The sequence below is a fragment of the Acanthaster planci genome, linkage group LG03 (assembly GCF_054643075.1).
Source record: "Acanthaster planci isolate LZ-2023a linkage group LG03, COTS_SCS, whole genome shotgun sequence".
Lineage (NCBI taxonomy): Eukaryota > Metazoa > Echinodermata > Asteroidea > Valvatida > Acanthasteridae > Acanthaster > Acanthaster planci.
The window spans coordinates 6,488,242-6,505,236 of record NC_141779.1 but is presented as its reverse complement, the minus strand read 5'-3'; the positions used below and the strand labels follow the sequence as shown (position 1 = coordinate 6,505,236).

Genomic DNA, 16,995 nt, shown 5'->3' with positions numbered 1-16,995 from the left:
AGATTAACCAAATGTACATGAGACCTCACTGCACCTTGGTCATTGGTAAAACAGGCAGTTGTAAAACCCAGTGGATCCTAGACCTATTAGAAATAGAGTATAAATTTATTTTTGAGGCAGTTGTAATGAATTTTGGCAGACACGTTAACCATTCATGCTGGTTGTTAACGCAAAAGTATGATTTGGTGCTCAAAGACTACAGAGAAAACATGGCGTGGACTGCTTTGTTTCATTGTAAGGATCGAAATAGCTTTGATCAATGTTTACATGAAAATGAGGTAGTGCCTGATTGCGAATGGGAAACGATTAAAAAACATTAACGTGATGTACACTTTAGCAAGTTGATTTTAAACACAGAGCCTCCGCTGAATTATATACTTCAATAAGCTACCTGCTGAACTAGAATAAACTACTGTAGCTATAATTTGTTGTTTTATTTTGTTATAAATTAACAAATAAAATATAAGCTACGTTAGAGTATATTCAACTTGTTATTCAACTACATGTAATTATCGCAGCTAATTTGACTTTACGTTCAATTAAATTACGTTCAATTTATTTAAAACGTGTATTTTAAAAATGTATATATTAAAATGGACATCAAATCCATTATTAACGAGACAAAAAATGAAACCACAGAATCGAAGGCCAACATCAAAGATCGTCTCTGCTCAATCGTAGCCTCGGGCGAAAGTAAGAAATACCTCGGCAAGGAATTCACCATTAAAGACATTGAATCTTTGAATCTGGCAAAACAGGAAAAATTGTTTAATTTGTACGAGGTCAAATTTGGCAAAGAAATCGTTAAAACCTTAGGTCACTCAATTTGCAGTTTGTACACGTGTTTACTAGGAATAGGTACTCCGGTCGAACTCTTGGGCTTCAACATGGACTTTAAATCTGAAGAGGCGCTAACTAAGGACTTAAACGATGACCCGATCATGAGTCAAACCATGGGACATTTTTTAAACGAACTTTGTTACAAGTACGTTGTGTACCTATCACCACCGGTAGCAACGTTAATTACGGCTAAGCATCTGGAGTTTAACAAAAGTCCTTTTATAATAAAAGATGGAGACAGAAGAACAACAAATGAGCAGTCCAGCAAAGACTCCAGTACAGACAACTAAAGTTAAAAATCCGAAACGCGTAGAGCAGGGTAAAAAATTAACCCGAGCATAACAAAAAGATGAAACAACAGCCAGCTAAAATGGCAACGAGTGAAGCCTCCGAAATAAAACCTGAGAATAAAATTTACGCGGCATGCATCAATAACCAGTACTTGATCTTGGGTGGGTTAATCGCCAGGCGAATTTTACTCGCGTTTTACTTGAAAAGAAGGCAAAGAATACATGCCGAACCAAAAGTTACCCAAACACCAGAACCAAAGCTGGCAACAAAAGCACCTGCGCAAGAAATTTTAGACATGGAGTAAGGTAAATTTAAAAACCGTATATATTAAGAATGAGTGACACAAACATCAACATAAATGGAATTGCTAATACGGTCTACCACGGTGCTGTAGTTTCTGCAATTTCCATGGGATATGCCATGCTCGGTAAAAGGCTGTTAAAAATTAAACCCCAGATTTGGATCAGTTGAGTATCAAAGACGTTGCTAAAATGAGTGGTGTGTTGGCCACACAGGGGTGGCTCGAGGCACAAGGTGTATTACCTGCAAGTTTGCCCAGTAGTTAAAGTAAAATCGTTTATTTTAAAGTTGAAGTAAAATGGCAGAAGGCGGATTTGAACCAGTCAATTTTGACCCGATTAACGAAACTGAAGATATACCCCTAGAAGGAGAAGACGACGTGACATGGGACGATACCTTTGATACAACGCAAGAAGAAACAAGTTTTATAGAAGGCCAAACAATAGGTTTACCAGATTTAAGAATTGAGCTAGTCAAAGACAAAATGTACGATTTTTATGACGTGGTTCAAAGAGAAACTCGGTACAAAGTGTCAATTAGGGATTCAAATCTAGATAGCAAAGACCACCTGTACGTCAAGTTTGAAGGCAAAAAAGTTCTCTTAACCCGAGAAAATAATAGTAGCATATTTCGTAGCCTAAATACAATTAGGCAAAAAACAAACACCAATTTTATAAGACATGTCCTAGGCTTATGCAACTACGTTTCTGGTAAAACGAAACAGCAGGCACAAGAGATAATCCATATACTCGCACAGCTTCAACCTGAAAACCTCAAGAACCAGGAACTCCCACAGGCATCAGATCAAGTCAGTGACATCGTAGAAGATCTTACTCAAGATACAGGCGGATTAAATTACAGGGAACTCGTTACTTTAGATAAATCTTTACAGACGGTCAAGGGGAATTAATTTTAAACCAGGGCAAGTTTGACCAATTGGACGCCAAGATTGAACAAGTAAAAAACGAATTGGAAGAAGCGGCATCTGAAGGAGAAGGTACGGAACTTCAACGGCAGTTAGACGATTTACAAGTGGAAAGACGGGGTAGGTTAGAAGTTCTTAATAGGAACACGGATCAACTTTGGGGCCAAATCAATCGCATTAAGGAAATAATTACAGCAGTGATGGACAGTGATTTGATTTACGCGAGAAGACTCAAACTTTGTTTAAGGAACAGGGTGTAACGATCGTAAGCATTTTAACGTTTTTTTCTTTGGCCGTGAGTACGATTGTAAGTAGTATCACAGCTAGCGTCAGAGCTGCTGGCACGCTTAGTCCCATGCCTGAACTTACGCCTGAACCAAAAGCCCCAAGTAAGGGAGGTGTTACCGATTGGGTTAAAAGGCAACTGTGGAACTTGGCAAACGTGTTTAAGAAAGTGGGTTTGAAAGCGCTGGGAGCTTTGCCCAGAATCATCAGTAATGTTTTGAGTTGGATTTTCAACGTGGTGAGTAAAGCAGTCGGACGGGTCGCCGAGCACGTGTGGACTTTGTTGTGGGCACAGGTGTTTTGATTTTGACTTATGTGCAGAGGGTACAGTAAGTCACTGTAAGTAGGGCAAAAAAAAAAAAATTTAAACCCCTTCTCATATTTGGGAAGATTTTTTTTTAATGCCTTAAGTTTTGCTACACGACTTAGCTTAACACTTTATACAACTTTACATTATACAACTTAACACTTTAGAACAACTTTACTTTATACAACTTACATAAACATTTTATACACAATGAAACCGAGACCACCCACGGCAATGGCTCCTAAGGTTAAAGACAGTTTTTCTTCGTTGTGGAAGTCTAACGGTTTTTTCTCCTTGGTTGAGCGGGTAAAGGTTCTGGTAAAATTGTTGGTTCTTCCACTTCGTCGTTAAAATTGCTATTTGAAACTCCACCAGAATTTAAAGTCGGAACATAACCAGTCTGGATGCCTTTGGTGGCAATTTGTAAATTGTTGTTGTATCCTTCAAACGTGCCGATGCGTTAATCCATGTCTGAGGGCACCAAGTACAAACCTGGTGCGACTACGAAGTTTAAAGGCATTTTTGCATATTGTAGCGAATCTTGAAATTGGTTTATCGATTGTTCTTAGTCGGGCTCTAAATTGATTAAAGATTCCACAATGGTAACGAATTGTCTTTGCGCGTCTAATCTGGTTCCGGGGGCTAAAACGCTGGTCATGGTCTGAGCTTGTGCACCCAGTAACGTGTATACGTAAGCCCTAATAGACTCGTTTACCTTTGAAATTCCAACGTCTGTGATCTTTGTCCTTTTAAGTGGAATAAAGTCTTGCCACGCAGATTTTACTTTATCATCTTGTAAAATCCAGTCAATTTTATATTTAATTGTTAGACCCGAACCCAAAGGTTGCCAATAGAGATCCATTACCTTGCCTTCGCGACCATATTTATTATAAGTTTTTTTAGGTCGTAGTTTTCCCTGGAACGGGTAGCCATTTTTTTACACCGGTATCAGAAAAACTTGAATGTCGTAACAGTAAGCGGTGCCGAGGCCGTTTGTATAAGGATCGCGGGTTTGTCTAAAATTCATGTTTGGATCCACGTCAAACTCGCGGCAAATGTTATTAAACCATTGTTATCGTAGTAGTTATTACAAGGATAGAATATATTGCAGTAGGCAATGGAAAATTACACTCGGCAAATATCTTTCTTACCGCATAATACAAGTGGAAATTCATTAAGGCAGATATGTACTGGGTTCAACGATTTGCCCAAAAATCGATTCCACACGCAGTCGTTGCACAATACACCGCAAAATTGACTTGGTTTTGATAAAATGAAATCGGATCTGTGGCCCAACGATCTACGACTTCTTGCTGGGTGACTTTTGGCATTTTGTAAGCCCTAGTAATGTCGGTAAACTTAGCCCAAATGAATTGTCTTTGTTTACTAAAATAAACAGGTTACTAAAATTGATTCCCATCTTTTAAATAAAGGGGTTTTTAAAAAGGAGGTGCTGTAGGTTTCACGTCTCGGTATTATGGAGGCGAGTCTTCGTATTTAACCGATTTGGTAAAACTTACTCGCCAAGTTTTTTCATAAAATCTTTTTTTAAAATGGCTGCCCGTTCGTTAGCGAGTGTTTCTGCTCTTTCGTTTACTTGAATTCTTCTTTGCTCATCGATTTACTTGCTTGTAGTTTAACAGACGTACTTGACCTAATTTTTTCTTTCATCTCGTTAAACTTTTTCAGCTCAGACAAAATTAGTACAAATTCCTCTTGTAAAATGTCATCATCTTCAATCGCGTGAGAAACATATTCTTCGATGGTGTTTAGCTTGGAGTCTGCCAGCATTCGATTTGATCATGCATTTTAGTTTTGTGGGACAGCCTGTGACTGGCATACTTTAGCAAAGCCTAGGCACCAAACGCACCGATAGCAATGCCACCTTCCATCACTGGTCCCACGGGTGCCGACACGCTGCCCAAAAGTACGGGAATTCCTACAGCTGCAGAAGTTGCACCTATCGCTTCTACGCCGTACTCTACGTAACCGAGTGCTGTTAAAAACCGTTTAATCTTTTTGTTGCTAGTTTCGCGCGTGTCACATTCTCTTTGGATTTGAGATTTGATTTCTTCAATCGTTCTGAGCCTGTAGACTCTCCTTTCTGCTTGTTCGGCAGAGTTTAATTCTAGGTGCTTAGTCAAATCTGGATGTTTGGCTTGACGTTTACTGTCATCTTTTTGTTATATACGCATTTTAAAAAACGTCTAACTCGATTAAATTCCAGCGCCTCTGTTGTCAACTAGCTACCCTCGCTTGTCTTTTAAAGAAAAGGTCAACTCGCCGACGTTTCTGTAAATTAACGTTTTAGACGTCTTACTGTCACAAGCGATAGTCGAGTTACACGGCCCAGTAGGTATCACGTCCAACAAGTCCGAAGACTGTCCGTTATAAAACTTGTCATGGGTATTTAAGTGTTCCCAATGAATGAACGCAAATTTCAAGGGGTTTAAATCATATGTATCTTCGTAAATGACATTGGGTAAAAGTTTGATTTTGGGTAAGTTTAACAAATTAGAGACCTGTCTATTTGGCCTCAACTTGAGGCTAGGATCCGTGATGGCCAATGTCACCCTTTTAGACTCTGTGAGAACTTTGAAAGATACACCCAGGATCAAATTTAACAAGAAGTCAAACCAGTCTATGCCGTAATAACCTGGAAATAGGACGATGGTTCCTCTTTCGCCCTTGGGTAGCGATTGAAATGAGCCTTGAAGATGAAGTGTATCAAGTACGGGTCCTCTTAATCCCGTGAGATAAAGCCTCTTGTCTAATTCAGCGTTTCTCAACCTTCTGGGTTCGTTGTTTGGTACTTCGGTAGAGGACGTTCGTATTATTTTTCAGCTTCTTTTAAAGCTAATCGTCTACCTTCCAGTTCATCATTTATTGATTGATGTAATTCAGTCAACCGCCGGCGTAAAGCTCGTTTTGTTGGCACGTAACTTTCTTGATCAATATGCACCGATAAATCCTTTATGTGTTGATTTATATTTTTTATTCTTTGGTTTTGTTCTTCAATTTCTGCGTCTAGTGTACCTTGTTCAATCGCTTCCAAAAACTCCTTTTTAATCCTTTGTATTGTGTCTTGCCCTCATTTCACTTCTTCTATTGGCGGATCTACCGTCCAAGCCTGTGTCCCACTCAATTTTAGTAACGTTAGTCACATTAAAATACCCAGCTTCAAACTGAATATTCTTTACTTTGACAACTTTGTCACCTTTAGTATTGTTGGTCTCGTCTTTCAATTTAAACGTCTGTGGATTTTTGGTCAAATAAAAAGTGTGAGTCTCCATTTTAGTATAAACAGGTTTTTAAAAGTCTTCTTCGACAAGTTTAAATTTATTGAGGGCAATGTCCCAGTGCTTATCCGAGACTTGAAATAAGTCTTTAACTGTTGATTCAGCTTCCACGGTTACATGTATGTTGTATTCTATGGTGCCCGCTTGAACATGCTTCAAACGTTTTTAAAATTCTTTTAAAACTTTACTCAACTTTTGCTTATGTTTTTATAAACGAAACATTGGTTATATTTACCACCCACGTTTTCTACATGTACTTCGTCTGACTAAATTTGACAAAATATTAATCCGCAATCCCGGCATATGAGTTTATAATCTCTGATTATTTTGGTGTCGTGTGGGCATGTGGGTTCTTCTTCTTCTTTTTCTTCTTTGTTATTCACACAGGGTCTCATTTGGCTAAAAAGATAGATTAATAGAAGAGATAAACATAATCACCGCGATGGATGACAAATACAGTGAAAAGATAATCGCGGTGTCGTGTTGCTGCACTGCGTCCGCAATACACGGCGGAGGACACGCGGAGGACGCGGTCCGGCGGTATATAGCAGACCCTGCAGCATCCAGACTTCAGTTGCCTGATGAAGGCTAGCAGCACTAGCAGCTGAAACGTCGCTACCAGCAACACGACACCGCGAGTCATCGATTATCTTTTTACTGTATAAGATAGATTAAGTTTTCTTCGCCCATGGGTAAAGGCTTATATTTGAAGGTTTGGTTAGACATGATTTTTATTAATAGTCCATTTACTTAAGGTGGTTAAATGAGGGCTGTTTAACCATGCTTTGAAATTCTTGGCGTCTAAAATTTCTACTTTCGTCCTCGAGGGCCAATGCATATTCGACAAAATCTGGAATTTGCCCTCCTGTCGAGCTAGATCGAAAAACTATTCCTTCGCTTTCATCAAATTTTTCGTCTTCTTCAGATTCTTTGGTTTCAGGTTTGAATTCTTCTCCAGATTCCATTTTGGCTCTAATTTCGGCTTCTTGAGATAAGCTTATGTATTGTATGGTTCGGTCTATCATCAAGCCTATTTTTCTCAACTTAATGTCCAATTCGTTTTCTATTTCAGGCATGGGGTCATTTGGCATAATTAACTTTCACAATCTTGATAATCAAAACAACCATCGCATTCCCGACAAGATTCACATTCAAAAAAATGGTACATCTGGCGAAATGTGTGCAATGCCTGCAGTCCTGGCATGAATAAATACACCTTGTGTTAAGACAGTTATCACAATCGCGAGCATCTATTACGTTACTGCACGCTTTTATGTTTTTGCAAAAGTGACAATCAAAATTTCTGTCTGTTAATCTTTTTGGAAGTAGTTCTTGAACTGTTTTTTTCACGCTTGGTTTTTCATCTCTAATTTTACAAGAATGTATATAAGGTTTTTAAAAAAATCTCATTTTTTTGTCAGAGCTTCAGATCTAAAATTCATTTTCGGATTCAGATTCAGAACAACCAAATCCACTAAATGCTTGTACCACAGATTTATCTAAAACAAAACCGTCATTTCTAATTTTCAACATAGTCGGCGATACTTTATACCTAACACTGGCACTGCACGACAGTGAACTGTGAGTACCGTAGTATACATGTACGTCTTTTGGACAAATAAAAGATTGCGCATCACATCTCTTATTCATAAATTTCTCGATATCTGTCTCGTCAATGGGCTTTTTTCGATGATCAAATAGAGAGGCATAGGGGTCTATTTTAACATACATTCAGTGCTTGGCCGTGTAAGGTGGTTTAAACTACGTATTCCATCTTGTTCAAATCATCAATGTCGCAACTGGCTTTGTAGGCGTTTATGGTATTAGACGGAATGTTAGACTCGATGGTGGCTTGAGATTCGATGAATCTGTAAACGGCTAAATTTATGTGATCGAGTATGTTCATGGTAGGTTGCTCTATTTGGTAGCATATTTGGCGGCCCGTTATATTTTTAGAGGTTTTGTTTCTAGTACCGTATTTATACAGCGGGTTTATGCCGTAACAGGGTTTGGTCATCATAATCAACAGGCGTTTATCTTGGCCGTTGTGGTGGTAAAAAATAGGTGAGCTGCATACAGTTGTACATGTATGTTGGACTTTTTGCACCAAACAAGATGGCCACCGATTGAGTACTGGGGATCACCTGGCTCTGTTCAACTGTTGAAGGGGTACTTCCAGTCGAGGCGAATATCGGCATACATGTATCTGCCAGGTTTTATACCTTTCACCCACAGAAAATAATCTTCAAGTCTGGCTGCATCAAAGATGTACGTATAATGTGTTTGTTGGGAACGTCATATTTGACAGATTTTTCATGACATTCGAGAATTTTGACAGAAAATACACGACGTTTAAGAATGCCAAAAACGATGTTACATGTAGTGCTTGAAAATTCCATGAGCTATGTTCATTTTACCACTTATTTTGGAGATATCCCCGCTAAAAATTAAATTAAAATTAACAACTCTGAGCATAAAATTTTCATCATTAATCGTATTTTATGTCTTGGACGTCATTTTTTTGTGTCCAGCATTCAGTATGATAGATTTTCTTTTAAGAGACCTTGGTATGAAGAGAAAAATCATGGAGCATCACAATTCCGTGGAGGGGCTCATGAATATCGAATGAAAAAGAGGGCGCACTATCTGGGTTGATGTCAAAGGTCAAACAGCCAGTGTTGTAGTCGAGTACTTTTTTCCGAGTATCAAGTACTGCCAAGAACTTTGACTGCCGAGTACAAAGACAGAGCGAGTACTTTGCCAGCCAAGTACAAGTACTGGTTTCCGAGTACAAGTACTTGCACTTCCGAGTACGAGTACTTCTAATTCCGAGTACAAGTACAAGTACTTCTAATTAGTTTTAAAGTAGTTTTATCTTAATTTAGAGACGCTAAGACCGGCCACTGTGTAAAAGAAAGACCAAATACAGATGACATGGCTACAAGAACAAGTGATCTGGCTAGCAATGTCACAGTCACTACACTGCGTTGCAGCAGTTGACACAATGTGCATGGCGCGGCGAAGTCTATTTTCCAGACTCAATTGTTCACATGCCTGTGATTTTCTGTATGCTGGGTGCGTTGTTAGAATTTTTGACTCCAGGAACCAGACTGCCAATGCCCAAGTAAATCACGGGACCATTCTGGAGTACCACAATATAATTTGCGTACGTGACTGGTTAAGTACGTGCACAGACGGCGAATGGGTCGTATATGTTAATGGTCCCACGTTCGGCCTTCACTTTGTCAGAACCGTATCGAATATCGGGTCATTGGAGTCGATATTTTTGTACCTTATTTTAATGGCCGTGGTAAGTTAACTTAAAGGATTTTTTTTATCGAGTGCGAGTACTTTGATGCTCGAGTACAATTTTTGGATGTCGAGTTCCAAGTATTTTGCAGCTCGAGTATAAGAACTGTAGTTCGAGTACGAGTACTTGGACGTCCGAGTACAAGTACGAGTAGAGGATTTCATGATTATGGTTTTAATATGTGTAAATATTATCATCTTTCACCACATATAAATCTGTGTAAAATAACTGCAGGAATTATTCCTTCCCAGTAACTTTTATTTGGCTAGGATTTCAACAGGTTGTCACATCCATCAACAATGCTGACGTCCGAGACTTTAATTAATCAACTCCGATTAAGTTAAGAGATACATGTAGGCACTGTCATCATTGTTCCAGATATCAGCCATGACTTCCCTCATTTCATCAGACATTAGGAATTAATTCACTGCTGTTCACTTCAGAAAAAATGAACCCTCAAAGTTGAACATTGTCTAATGATCCATATTTTGAGGAACCTGCCGTTACACAAGTAAAAAAGCTTACAGAGTTCCAGTTTGGTTAAGTATCAGTTTGCCCATGCTTGCCCCATAAGAATCTGGCAATGAAACAGCTGAAATGGAATAAAGTAGCTGAAACAGGTTTTGAAGGTTTTAAAAAGGATTGTATAGGTACCAAGGATAAGGGTTGTATAGGTATACGATCCCCTAATAGTCTCCAGTAGCTATATACATAATACCTCTGGTATTCAAATAGTGGACACTGAACAAATCTTGGAAAATTCAGCATTAGCATTGAGGAGTTAGAAGATGTTCTGTATAATTTGTCTTATGAACATTATGTGCGGGGCTGCATACCCACGGGTAATAGTAGTTTATTCTACTTTTTCAGTCCCTGACCCACATAACTGTTATTTGTCTTGTTACATGTATATATTCGGATTTTCTTCTCCGGTCCCTGCTACTGCTTATATTTACTTACATGTGTGTTTTGTAGTTTTTTGTACACTTTTTGTTCAATTTTGCTTTGTCTGTCCTTGTGATGGTCAAATAAACAATAATAATAATGATGTTCTGACACATGGGGTCTGGACAATTCGAGGGTTCGCCAACTCGACTTTGGACAAATCGACCGTTGAGACAAGTCATCGGTTGGGACACTGTCCGCTCAGCCCAATCATCTGCTGAGGCCAAGGTGTGAATAATGCCTTAATAATGGGATGGAATTTCACGTAGTAGATAGACAGGCCTAATTTCTGAGTTATTATAAAAATGGTTGCCGCAGTAAGCCAATCTTTGCACGATCAACGGATCTTGCACCCTCGCTGACCCTGCCATGTACATATAAATAGTTTTGGATTGCTTGAAAAATAACCTACCTCCTTTGTGTTGTCCTTCAGTTCTACATTTTCAGATTCTGGTTTAAAGGTGAATGTTAGCTTTTTGTTGAACAAAACTTGTTCTCGGAAAATTTCTAGAAAAGAAATTTTGGCAAGACTTCTGATTCGCACTTCAACATTTGTGAACAGTTTGCTAAAAATCATGGTAGTGGACAAAAATTGACAAAGAGTTGCAGGGTGATATGTCATTCACTACGAGTGATCCCAAATACTTCCTTATACTCAACAATAATAAGCCTTTGCATCTAATGTCTGTTTACTCAAAATGACTTTCAGAGTTGAATTTTATTAAAACTGGCCGAAAACCATTTTGTTTCCTAGTTTTGGATCACGCATTAAGTGCGTGCATGCAATATGTACGTTGTGAACTCATCTTACTTTACGGACATTGCAGAAATTTACATGACATAATGAGTTTGCCAACTGTGCGGCACGAGGTAGTATCGTTGATGGCTCGCGCTGTGCAGGTGAAAAAGTTTACGCAAGATTCACTTTTTAAAATATTCGTTAGAATTCTTAATTTCGAACTGATTTTCTCTAAATTAAGAAATTTTTCATTAGAAAATAAACTTTTTACAATGGTTCTGGCTGAAAATGGATTTGCCGCCCGCGTGGTTACTTTCCGAAAAGTGTCACCACTTTCGTCGATCCTGTATATCCGAATAAAAAGTTTAAAATTTGAAATTCATTTAGTAGCATCTCTAGCGCACAAGGTGGATGGTGACAGGTCATATTTCACTGGAATTTGAGAATTTTTTGTAGCTGCAATCTGACTGAATAATTTTTGCAATCTGGAACTGGGAAAACAACTGTATTACGTGTAGAGATCTCACTGGTCGAGCTGTTTCTGTGTCAAAGTCAATTTGTCCTAACGGACGACTTGACAAACGGTCGAGTTGTCTCAACGGTCAAGTAGTCTCAACAGTTGAGCTGTCCGAAGTGGGGTTGGCAAACAGTCGAGTTGTCTGGACCCCAAGTTGGTTCGCCGGCGGGTCTGAGTTGACTCCAAACCGAGTTGATCAGGGACGACATGTACAAGCTGACCCAAAATTGGATAGGCCTAGAACGGTTTGCAGACTTGGGCCTAAATTTCACTGGACATGCTGGAGCAGACAATGTAGAGCAGGTAATTTTTTTCAGAAGTTAGGCCTACCTTCAGTTTGATCCAGACAGATTTTTTCTTTCAGTTTTACTGGTTTCGTCCACATTGAATTCTCAAAGTCAAGGTTTCATCTCACCTAAGCCCACAGCTTACAAATTATCACCGTCAACGGTCCACACGCACACGTCACGTCTGCATAAAAGGCGCCGGCGACGGACATCTTGTTTGGGCAGTGTTGCTAGGGTATGATTAAACTGGTTTCCTGTCCCGGGTACCGGTAGCGATTTCCCCCCCCCCCCCGTACCACCACATTTTTCGCTATTGGCCCAGAAAACAAAACGCACTCTGATTGGATTATTGACAAGAATATAATATAAAATCAGTGCTCATACGTAGGCTAATTGCCGACCTTTCGGTGACTGAGTACCTTCTTTCTTCAGAGCAAAGCAGATTCAGTGCAGTAGAGGGTTTGCGGATACACCTTGTGGAAATTAGATTCAGTTCTGAATGAACGCAGAAAAATCCACGTTCATGCCCTCTGATTGGTTCATGAAACCAAGTGGTATGATTGGACCGTTGTCATGCATTACAGAGCGTCAAAAGTGGACAACCTCATTTTCTCATATTCTGTTAGTAGATTTTCGGGATTTTTTACTTTGCCTATAGCATTTAAAAAAAAAACGCAATTTCTGCTAGGAGAAATTTGCATTTTACTTCAACAACTCTTCGTCGCGCGTCAAAAGTGGACAACTAAAAACTTCAAATTCCCACTGGCAAAATTACTGTCATGCTCCAAAAGTGGACCACCCCATTTTCTCATTTTTTTGCGTGTAGATTTTGCTAGCAAAAATTGAGAATTTACTTAAAGAAGTCTTCGTACCGCGTCAAAAGTGGACAACTAAAAACTTCCGCAAATTCCACTAGAAAATTTTATTTGATGCACATCATGATAGGCTCGTTTTCAAACGCTAAAAGCGTCGTATTGGGATCCCGTTATGGGAGGTAGTGAACATGTGATACGGGAAAGAAAAAGCATACAGGTTTCCCAAGGGTGCACCCTCGCAAGAAGGCCCTAAATATGTCCACCGAGCTCATTACTAAAAGTTATACACTGAAAAAATACTCTATATTAGAGAGTCCTGAGAGCCATGAAATTGGGGAATTGGAGAAATATGGCACTGAACCCCTTTAAATTCAGAGCAATTTGGATGCAGTCAGGTCCAAAAATGGCACTATTTTGCCGTTTTGCAGAGGGCGATGGTTTTTCAAAATGGCTACTTTTCTGGGCAGGAAATTTTCTTCATTTTAGGGGTGGTCTGCTTTTGGTGAAAATTTCTCAAAATTCATTGGTCAACCCCCCGAAAATTGAAAGGAAAATGAAAGGGGACATGTCAATCATCGTATTTCTGTGAAGCCTGGACACCTGTGAGAGTTGTATTTTCAATAATTGCGAAGTGTGGGGATTTATCATTGCTGTCTATGGGAATTCATTTGTAGTGGTGCACCCCCAAGACCTTTCCAAGAGCGATGAACGAAAGGGCGCCCTCTATTTTGTTCAAGATCATGCATTGCTGGGACGCGTTTTGCGTAAGGGGGGGGGGCTTACAGTTGCACTACACCAAATACGTGCCCATAGAAAACAGAGCAAAATCAAACTGAAATCGCGCCGCCTGTTGACTCTCGTGAAGAGGTTGGCCTCCGTTTTTTGTTTTTGTTGTTGTTGTTTTTTACTGGAAATTCAAGATTATGGCCAGAAGAACACTTTTCGTTTCATTTTCATGGGGGTTAGCCACGATTTTTTTTATTCGCCTTTCAACGAAGATAGTCCCAAAATAGTAGTAAAACTAAGCGCTCATTTCTGAATGTAGCCGCCTGCCTCTATCCAAAATAGGCCCGCAATTTGGGGCTTTTTGTGAAAGAAATACCCAGAACTGGAAACTCGGGAAATTCGGGATTTATAAAAATATTTCTGTGATCCCTCCTGGTTATGGCCTGTCTTATTGTAAAAAAATCCTGTGGGATCACAAAGTATTATGTGTAACAATCCAGTAGCTTGTACTGATTGTATTTCACAATCAGTTATTTGTTACCAGTGAGGAAACTCGATGAGAAATTATCTGTAACAATCCGGTAGCTTTATTGTATTTCACAATCAGTAATTTGTTACTGGTGAGGAAAATCAATGAGAAATTATGTGTAACAATCCTGCAGCTTTATAGTATGTACAATTAGTCATTTGTTACTGATCAAAGAAATCAATATGAAATTATATGTAACATTCTTATTTGTTACTGGTTGTCTGTCCTATGGTTTCATCATTTTTTAAAGTGTTATCTAAGTTAAAAGTTTATCTTGTTAATGAATTTGGAAAATTATGTTACTTCATTTGTTTCTTTGAGATTTCTTGTGGGAGAGGCTGTGAAAGGTCAGCCTTTTTATTTAGGCCTGTGGGTTACAGTCAGATCTTTTCATGAACCAAATCTTTTAATGCGTGTCGATTCCAATATACAGAATTTTTATACAATCAAATTCTCGGGAATATTTTATATCACAACTCGTCAAGATCCATTAATTAAGGTATACTGCCATTATCCTAGTGATGTAAATCTTACTCTGGTGACGAATGTATCACTGGCTAGAGAAGTGTGTGGAAAAGGTACTGATTTAAATTGAAATCAAAACTTTGGTCTATATTATGATGGCTGTCATCAGTTGCCTTTCGTCAGAAAGTGTCCATACATTTTTTCTGAGGTTTCCGTAAGATGGTTTCTTGTTCGTGAATACTAAGTAGCATACCAAGTGAATTGATTTTTGGTAAAAGAATTGATTCATTCAGACAACTGGGCAATGGCTGCATTAGTTTAGTAGTAGGGATAGGAGAGTTCTGGACCACACGCCCTTTTAACCCCCTTTTACCCACCACACTCACCGGGGATTCCCACTCACCTTTTGACCCCGGCGCACTTTTCCTGTAAACAACTCGTGACTCGACGCTAACCCCCTTTCACCGTGACCCACACGCGCTGGGGATTTCCACTTCACTGACCTTGACCTTTTGACCCCGGCGCACGTTTTTGTAAACAACTCGTGACTAGCACCACTGCAATCACTCACAAACAAAAAAGGGACTTCCCGTCGACCGGAACTGTGACCTCTACTTAAAGCATGACTCTGTTCAAAGCAAAACACGCTATGTTTACAACCGCCTTAAATAAATGGCCTATATATAAAAATAACAATATAAAAAAACATGTCAAGTCAAGTCGTCAGACAAAATGATAAAAATTTCGGAGACCTACATATAAATAGAGACATGAGCAACCCACAACACCGACCTCTACTAACGAACTTTAATCGATTTAAGAAGGCGTTTTTAGAAGATTTTGTCAAGCGATATAATATTCCATTACCGGCACCAAAAACAACCAAAACCCGTAAATCTCAGACTAAACCTGAGCTCATTGAAGCCATACGGGCAGATCAAAAATAATTTAGGTACCTCCCGCGTCAGTCATATCGGCAGCTGTTGAAAACGGTTCAAAAATATGATAATATTCCTTTTGCAAACAAAGACAGATATGTCAAACAGGACTTTATTGAAGCGATTTAAGCTTACACTCGGCCCAAGGAAATTGCGGAAGTCGACATTAGAAACGTCAGGCGCTTTCAGGGTAATTTTCGCAATTTGGAATTGGTACATCCGAGTCGTTTCTTTGAATACGATTTGATACACTTTTTTGATTTTTACAAAACTTTCATCGAGAAAAAAGCTTTGGAAGAACTAAAAGAAATTGGTTCGTACAAATTGCAAACGAATATCAAAGTTCAGTTTAGATTGGAAAAACCCGAAAAAAATGAATTTGGCGTATTCCCCTTTCCGAGCGACAACGATGCAGTCGCAAATAAAACCGACGTTAAAAATGCACTCACTGACCAGAGGGAAAAACAAATAAAAGAGGTGGAGGCTCATACACAAAAAGGCTCGGGTTGGATTTTTGACAAAGTCGTCGCTTTCTACATCAACGTGGTTAAATATAATCCAGTGGGTTCTTCTTACATTCAGTTGCCTAAGGAACTGTTAGACAAAAAAGCAATCATAAATGTCGAAAATAAAGATCAAGAATGTATCCGATGGGCATTGCGGGCAGCTTTAAAATTATATTCTGACAACGTCAAAAGCCAAATTGAAGTTAATCCAAAATATAAAATACATGACGAGCGAACATCGACTTACAGGTCAGAATCAGATGGTTTAAATTTTACAAACATAAGCTTCCCAACACCGGTTTCACAAATCCCACGTATCGAATCGCAAAATAACTTGGCGATCAATGTGTTTGGTTACATCAAAAAAGACGGTCTTTACATTCTTTACAAAAGCAAGCGTCCAGAAGAACCGATCAATTTACTTTATTTTACCCGAGATGACGAAAATAACTATTGTTGGATTAAAAACTTTTCTCGGTTGACGAGTGATATCGACCATCACAACGGCCAAAAACACTGGTGTTTTAATTGCATGTCGCATTTCCAAACGGAAGGAAAGTTAATCAGACACAAAGAAGATTGTCAAGGCTTAAACGTTCCCACATGTACGGTCGAGTTGCCGGCCAAAGGCGAGAATGTACTCAAGTTCAAAAATTACAAAAATAAACAAGACGCGCCTTTTGTTATTTACGCCAATTTTGAGTCTGTTTTAGAAAAATTACCACTGACAGCGAGCGATACAAACACGGTCAAAACACAGATTCACAAGCCTTGCGGATACTCATACGCGGTCGTCAGATGCGATGGAGTTTGCACTAGCCAAAAGAATTACAGGGGTCAAGACGCGGCTGTTAATTTTAACAAAGAAGATCAACGAAACGTTTAAAAACAAAGCGAAGTTGATCTGGTCACCCGAGTTACAAAAATTCTACGAAAAATGTAATAGCTGTTGGATCTGCGAAAAGTTGACA

The 16,995-nt window shown here is 39.1% G+C and overlaps 1 protein-coding gene across 4 annotated transcripts in view; it reads right to left on the bottom strand.

Moving 5' to 3' along the window:
* The window catches only part of cfap65 (cilia and flagella associated protein 65), a 340,657-nt gene extending 328,412 nt beyond the window's left edge, over nt 1–12,245 (bottom strand). For 3 of the 4 annotated variants that reach the window (XM_022246058.2, XM_022246112.2, XM_022246129.2), the window contains exon 1: nt 12,089–12,244. The gene's annotated coding sequence lies outside the window, so the exon portion shown is untranslated. Of the gene's footprint in view, nt 1–12,088 lie in introns of all 4 variants that reach the window. The other variant, XM_022246076.2, reaches the window with a different exon arrangement.
* Between the last annotated feature and the right edge of the window lie 4,750 nt (nt 12,246–16,995).